General features: G+C 38.7%; 1 long non-coding RNA gene across 1 annotated transcript; it reads right to left on the reverse strand.

Annotated features, from left to right (window-relative positions):
- Positions 1–566: 566 nt before the first annotated feature.
- On the reverse strand, positions 567–3076 carry LOC134798828 (uncharacterized). Its single transcript, XR_010145275.1, has 2 exons — positions 2549–3076; positions 567–873 (listed from the first exon to the last, which is right to left on the reverse strand). It is a non-coding gene; the product is annotated as an uncharacterized LOC134798828 (long non-coding RNA).
- Between the last annotated feature and the right edge of the window lie 3555 nt (positions 3077–6631).

Here is a 6631-nt window from a genome sequence, read left to right on the forward strand (position 1 = left end):
AACCGACACTTCATTTTATGACATATGACATGTGACCGGTGAACACGTGATGCTTTCTATAGGAAACGAAGTGTCGGATGCCTCGGCCCGGACCCGGCCCGTCCTAAGTCCTAACGTGAGTCATCCTTTACTTGTCGATAATAATATTGCTTTTTAATTCAAGCAGGTGGTCTCAGGTCAACAAAAGAATCGATTAACACCGTGAAATTAATTTGTAAACATTCAAATGTTTCCAACAGCAAGCAAAACTATAGCTTCGTTCAACATGTTTGACCTGAAACTTGTAGTTAGGGAGGCGAGGTAGCTAAATGGCGTAATTCAACGGCGCCGTCGAGACCTATCAAAATCGAAAGATAAAATAATTTCGAAAAGAAAAGCTCGTATGGCAAAAACCATTTTAGCGGTGGGTTTGGCGTGTACGGTTTTTCAAAAATGTTAAAAAAAAACAGTTACTTGGGCATTCTCGAGCGCGTCAGATATTCATACTACGTATGCCCCGAGTGCCTCTGATAACAACGGTATACTAATCTGCCGGTTTGCGTGGTGGGGGTAGGCATATAAAGTAGTCAAAAATGCAAAAAAAAAAAAATTACTCGAGCGCGTCAGATTTTCGGAAGGGGTGTTAAGTAGGCCCCAAGGAAGCTTCCTTTAAAAAAACTGACGATTTCGGCGTGACGATAAGTTACGATGAATTTTTGAAAATGCAAAAAAAAAAAGTTTTTTTGAAATACTCGAGCGCGTCAGATTTTCATAGGGGAGGTTTATCTCGGTATCCTGAAAGCATATTTTTTTAATCTGACAAAAATGTTGGTGGGTTCTCTTAATCTGACCGAAAAAGGTTTTTTGGTTTCTTTTTTTTTTTTTTTTTTTTTACTTTATTAGGTACACTAAACAGACATCGTACAATATCATGGGTAAGTAATACAATTGCACATTATGGCTTAAATCTAGCACGAGATCCAAAACAAGTGTACACAGCATGTTTTACAATTGAGCGGAAATATTACAAACTAATTAACACCATATTCCTATAGCTACAGTGAAAAATATCAGAGAAGAAATAACTATCTAAACATTACAATATAACGAGTAACGAACTTTACATTATAAAGACTATTAAACATCACTGAAACAAACTTAGAGGATTAAGGCAGATGTCATCAGTTAAGTGGGAGAAGAGGGGAAGAGGACGCCAGCCAAGCACTTCCTAAACCTAGCGATGTGAGGGTCAAAAATATCAATATCAGTATCAGTGCCCCTACCGCGATGATCCCCGGCTATTAAATCGTTATATTGGCGGCACATTCTTGTGATTGGATTATAGAATGAAGTGTTGTTTTTGTACACTCTAAGTGCGAAAAGTTTAGTGTTACGACCTCTAAATCTAGGCGTGTTAAAGGTAATGGATGATAATAGTGCAGGAGAGTCAATTTTTGAGTGTACAATTTTATATAAATTCAAAAAGTCAAACATCTTACGACGAGCCTCTAGTGTGGGGATATTGAACTTGATTAGTCGACTAGTATACGATCTGTATGTACGTCCCAGTTTAAATCTACACGCAAGAACTTTCAAAAATTGCTTCTGTACCGCTTCTATAGCGATGCTATGTACAGAGTAATGCGGGGTCCATATAGGGGAACCATACTCCAGTACACTCCTCACCAGGCTGAAAAACAATACAAGCATACTATCTGGGTTCCTGAAGCCCTTGGTTATTCTGCAGATAAAACCCAACAATTGCCTGCCCCTACTAGCTATATAATCATAGTGTGGCCGAAAACTTAGTTGATCATCAAACAGTATTCCAAGATCCTTGACGACTGATTTCCTGTCAAGGGAAGGAGTTTTTTAGGGTTCCGTACCCAAAGGGTAAAACGGGACCCTATTACTAAGACTTCGCTGTCCGTCCGTCCGTCCGTCCGTCCGTCCGTCTGTCACCAGGCTGTATCTCACGAACCGTGATAGCTAGACAGTTGAAATTTTCACAGATGATGTATTTCTGTTGCCGCTATAACAACAAATACTAAAAACAGAATAAAATAAAGATTTAATTGGGGCTCCCATACAACAAACGTGATTTTTGACCAAAGTTAAGCAACGTCGGGAGTGGTCAGTATTTGGATGGGTGACCGTTTTTTTTTGCTTTTTTTTTTTTTTTTGCATTATGGTACGGAACCCTTCGTGCGCGAGTCCGACTCGCACTTGCCCGGTTTTTTTCCTTTCTTTCTCCTTGATAAAACGGGGAACTTACGGTACGCCAAAAAAACAATTTGAGGATCAACAGGCTATTGAATAATATACATACATGAAACTGTACATGTTAATAATACTTTTGTATACAGATACGCGTAACTTTTTCCGAGTCCACGAAAATTGTCGAGAAGCTTTAGAAAAAAAAAATATGATATATAATAAAAGTCACATAATTTAATCATCGTTATTTCATATCAATTTTTTTTAACACCCTCAGTTTTCGAGATATACTCAAAAAACCGGGAGTTCGAGTTTTTATGATGCTTCAAGTCAAAAAGTTTTAACTTTGGACAAAAATGTAAAGAGACCTTTTTTGTGTAAAATAAAATTACCTTTTTTGTTTATTTAAACTTTTTTTTTGTAAAATGTATCGTTCGCGACTTATATGCCGCAACGCGTTCTTAGGAAGACGAAATGGCTCCTCCACACTTCCGGTCATGCGGAAACCGGCAGATTTTGTATTTTTAGTAAGTTTTAGATTATATTCTTCAAAATAAAAAATAAAAAAATCGCGCTCGAGAATGCCGGATTAACGTTTTTTTTTTACAAGTTCGCGACCCTATAACTCGGCGGCGTCAAGGACTTATCGTCAGATTAGTTAAATTTAGTCTTTAAACACTAAAATCAACCCCCAATATCTTAATCTGAGGCGCTCGAGTATTTCAGACTATCCATTTTTTTTTACTAATCTGATCGTCTATCCTAGGCGCGCGTCACTACATATAGAGCTAAATACTTTACAAGGTTATTCTATTAGGTCTAAGGTATCTCTCATATCTTAAACTGCCACGCTCGAGTATTGCCGAAAATTCCCCTATTCGCCTCCCTAACTATTGTATGTCCATTTAAATTTAACCTCTATTCAATTTTAAAAGCCTTGCGTCCACGTAAGTGAGAACTTAAAGTGTCACTCTATGGAACTTGCTAACTATGTAAACAAACCGCCATATTGAAATTGTCAAAACTGATGAATTTATTAGTAATTTCCATAGTAAAATGAATGGTAGTGTTGCTGTCGTTGGAAATGGACTGTCACCTTTAGTTTAATCAAAGACATATGTAACTTCGTATAAGACGAATAAAGTCTAAGGAAAAAACGTGCCTCGGAATTCAAGTAAAAGTCATTCTCGAATAGATGCCGCACACACCTTTATTAGCCTATCCTCGGCTAGATGGCGTGACGACACCGTTTCATATTTAACAATTTTAACACATAGATATCAGTGAATGAACATGGATCAAAATGATATAAAAATAATAAAATCATTTATCCATATATATAATTTTTTTGATAACTTTATACGTTTTCATTTTGAGTTTTAGTCGTGTGTCGATAGATGGCAGTAAATTTACAGTGACTACAAAATTTACAATGACAGGACCCCTCTATACTATCTATTCTTTTTGGTTTAATGCACCTAAGTGTATTTGTGTGAGTTGACGCAGTTGATTTAAAGCCAAGCGTCGGGGGAGTGGCGCTGACGCGAAAAACACGCGGGAGTGAGAAGCCAACGGAGTTCAGCAGAATCATTAGACTTGTCGGATGGCGGACGGTAGCAGAGAAGGGTTTGGAGCATTCAGATTCAGCATTATCCTAAACATTAGGATCCAGCATTCATTTTTTCGGACCAACAGCGGTGTATCTTAAGCGCTGCCAACGTCAGCGTCAAACAAGTGCGCTCACGTAAGTGGGAACTTAGCGTTCTGCACCAAAGTGTATTTGTGTGAGTTGACGCAGTTGATTTAAAGCCAAGCGTCGGGGGAGTGGCTCTGAGGCGAAAAACACGCGGGAGTGAGAAGCCAACGGAGTTCAGCAGACTCATTAGACTTGTCGGATGGCGGACGGTAGTAGAGAAGGTTTTGGAGCATTCAGATTCAGCATTATCCTAAACATTAGGATCCAGCATTCATTTTTTCGGACCAACAGCGGTGTATCTTAAGCGCTGCCAACGTCAGCGTCAAACAAGTACGCTCACGTAAGTGGGAACTTAGCGTTCTGCACCAAAGTGTATTTGTGTGAGTTGACGCAGTTGATTTAAAGCCAAGCGTCGGGGGAGTGGCTCTGAGGCGAAAAACACGCGGGAGTGAGAAGCCAACGGAGTTCAACAGACTCATTAGACTTGTCGGATGGCGGACTGTATCTACTTATGTACTGACTGTAGCAGAGAAGGGTTTGGAGAATAAGGTTGTTGACACATGCTTAATTTATACATATTTTACTGGAGCGTAATTCACGTGGACCATACTTGTAAGTTGTGGACTAAAGTTACCTGATTGTATTGTAATGTAGTTCGGGCGATTTTCCGCAACTCGACGACTTGCGCCTATTTTGCGTGATGGGGGTGGGCTAGTGCTGCCAGCCCAGCTCCTCGAGGAATCCTATAAAACCTTTGATTGAGTAGGACCTCGGGGAGGTCTCTCGAGGATCCGAGATATTTTGTAACTGATTTTACGGTAACTTAGTTCCTGAACCCCTAGTGTAAATTTCGTGTTCGCGTTATGTCTATTTTACGGCACGTTTTAGGAACTCAAAATCCGATACAAAATGACACTTAACCCAAACGCGTACCTCACGTATTGACCTTCTTCTTCTCTGTCGTAGAGTCTGTGCGGAAAGAGAAAAATCGTGGAATGTATGGGGCGCAACTTCACGACTTCGCTTTCCGAACAGACTCTATCGCTCTTGACAGAGCGGTCGTGGTCACGTTGAGGCATCCGCATCGGTAGTAAAGGCGGACACAGCTCTTCGCACAGACCTTACTACTAAAATAATGAAGCTACTCCATCACATTCTATTGTCCATGGATATCGGCTGCAACCGCGTCCCAGCGAGACCATTCAGAACAGAGAACAAGAGGGGAACTGAAATTGCTGGCGTTGCTCAAAAACCCGCTATAATTATGTTATAAAATAAAATAAAAAAGCCTTTTGGGCGTTTCTCAGAGATGACTTTCGGTGCCTGACTTCGGTGCCAATTTTTTTTTTTAACTTATTTGATATGCGACTTTATTTCCTAAAATATAGCCTTAATATAAAAAATGTTGGTAGTGGAGGCCTCCATTAGAACCTTATAGTTGTTAAGATATTTGAGATTTAAAAAACACCGAAATCATGTGCAGGCACTGAAATCAATTGGCGTCACCGAATTCAATAATGCATACACAAAAATCACATTTCAATTTTATATCTCAACCATATTACATTTTAATCATATTTTTCATTCTTATTTGATTATAAGCGATGTAACAAGGCTAATGATGTCGAAAGCTTACATAAATGTAATAGATATAGACCCAAGATTTTAAAGTAATCTAATTACGGCTTGTTAAACAACATCTCTAGAAGATATCCCACACTATTTGACTGTCCTCATATAATAGATGGGCGATGTATGGTCCTGGAACGAGTTTCAGACATGTCGACCACAAATTCGCACATTAGTGCCATAAAGGAGAAGGTGTTTGTTTCACACAATCCGACCGCACACGCATCAAAAAGAAACTTATGTTACCTACACCCGATAAACAAGAAACTTTTGATCAATGCTCAAAAAATATATAAAGCAATGTGATGCAATACGGAAAACAAGTATTTTTGAATAACAGAGTTTTAAAGCGTGAACTCCATCAATTTAAAACTATTTGAAGTGGTCGACTAATGCCTGAAGATCTAATTACCCGTTAATTATTTGAGGGTGCTGGAGATCTCCAGCACCCTCAAACACTTGAGCTAATTTGTAACTCCTATATTTAGACATAAAGACATAAGACATTGAGGATTGTTAAAACATTTGCTATGTTCAATTTGGGTCTATGTCTAGGTCTCATTGCCTTTGAAGCGATCTCGACATTAGAAGGCCACTTTATTTTTAATCCCTTGTTCTGAACATCCTGTCCCTTGGGTGCACCTTGCATAGTACTTACATACACAAGTTATTGTAAAAGAAGTGGGATCTAATTGACTGCATTCATTTAACATCCCTGACACGTTTAAAGGTATCGAGGTGTAGGGCCTCAGGTGATACAGAGGACAATTAACATAATTTACTTCATTGGTTTGAAGAGAATATCAAGACAGAGAAAGAAACATTGGGTCTTCAAGTTTCAACACACGTCTGGTTTAAAAAACTACTCATAGTAAACTAGTGATCTTTTGTACCTATTATGACTTAATTTATTTACAAACATAATTTTACGTTTATACCATGTATCTTGCACTTTTTAAGTGTGATAAATTAGTACAATAAACTAGGTTACAAAGCAGGATTTGAATTCAGTGATCACTTTTTTGATATCGGTGGTCAAAAAATCCACCGAATCCAAGGAAATCAACACCAGCGATGTCAAAATTAATCGCTTTTTAGCAATTACAGAAA

The sequence above is a fragment of the Cydia splendana genome, chromosome 17, assembly GCF_910591565.1.
Source record: "Cydia splendana chromosome 17, ilCydSple1.2, whole genome shotgun sequence".
NCBI classification, from domain to species: Eukaryota; Metazoa; Arthropoda; class Insecta; order Lepidoptera; family Tortricidae; genus Cydia; species Cydia splendana.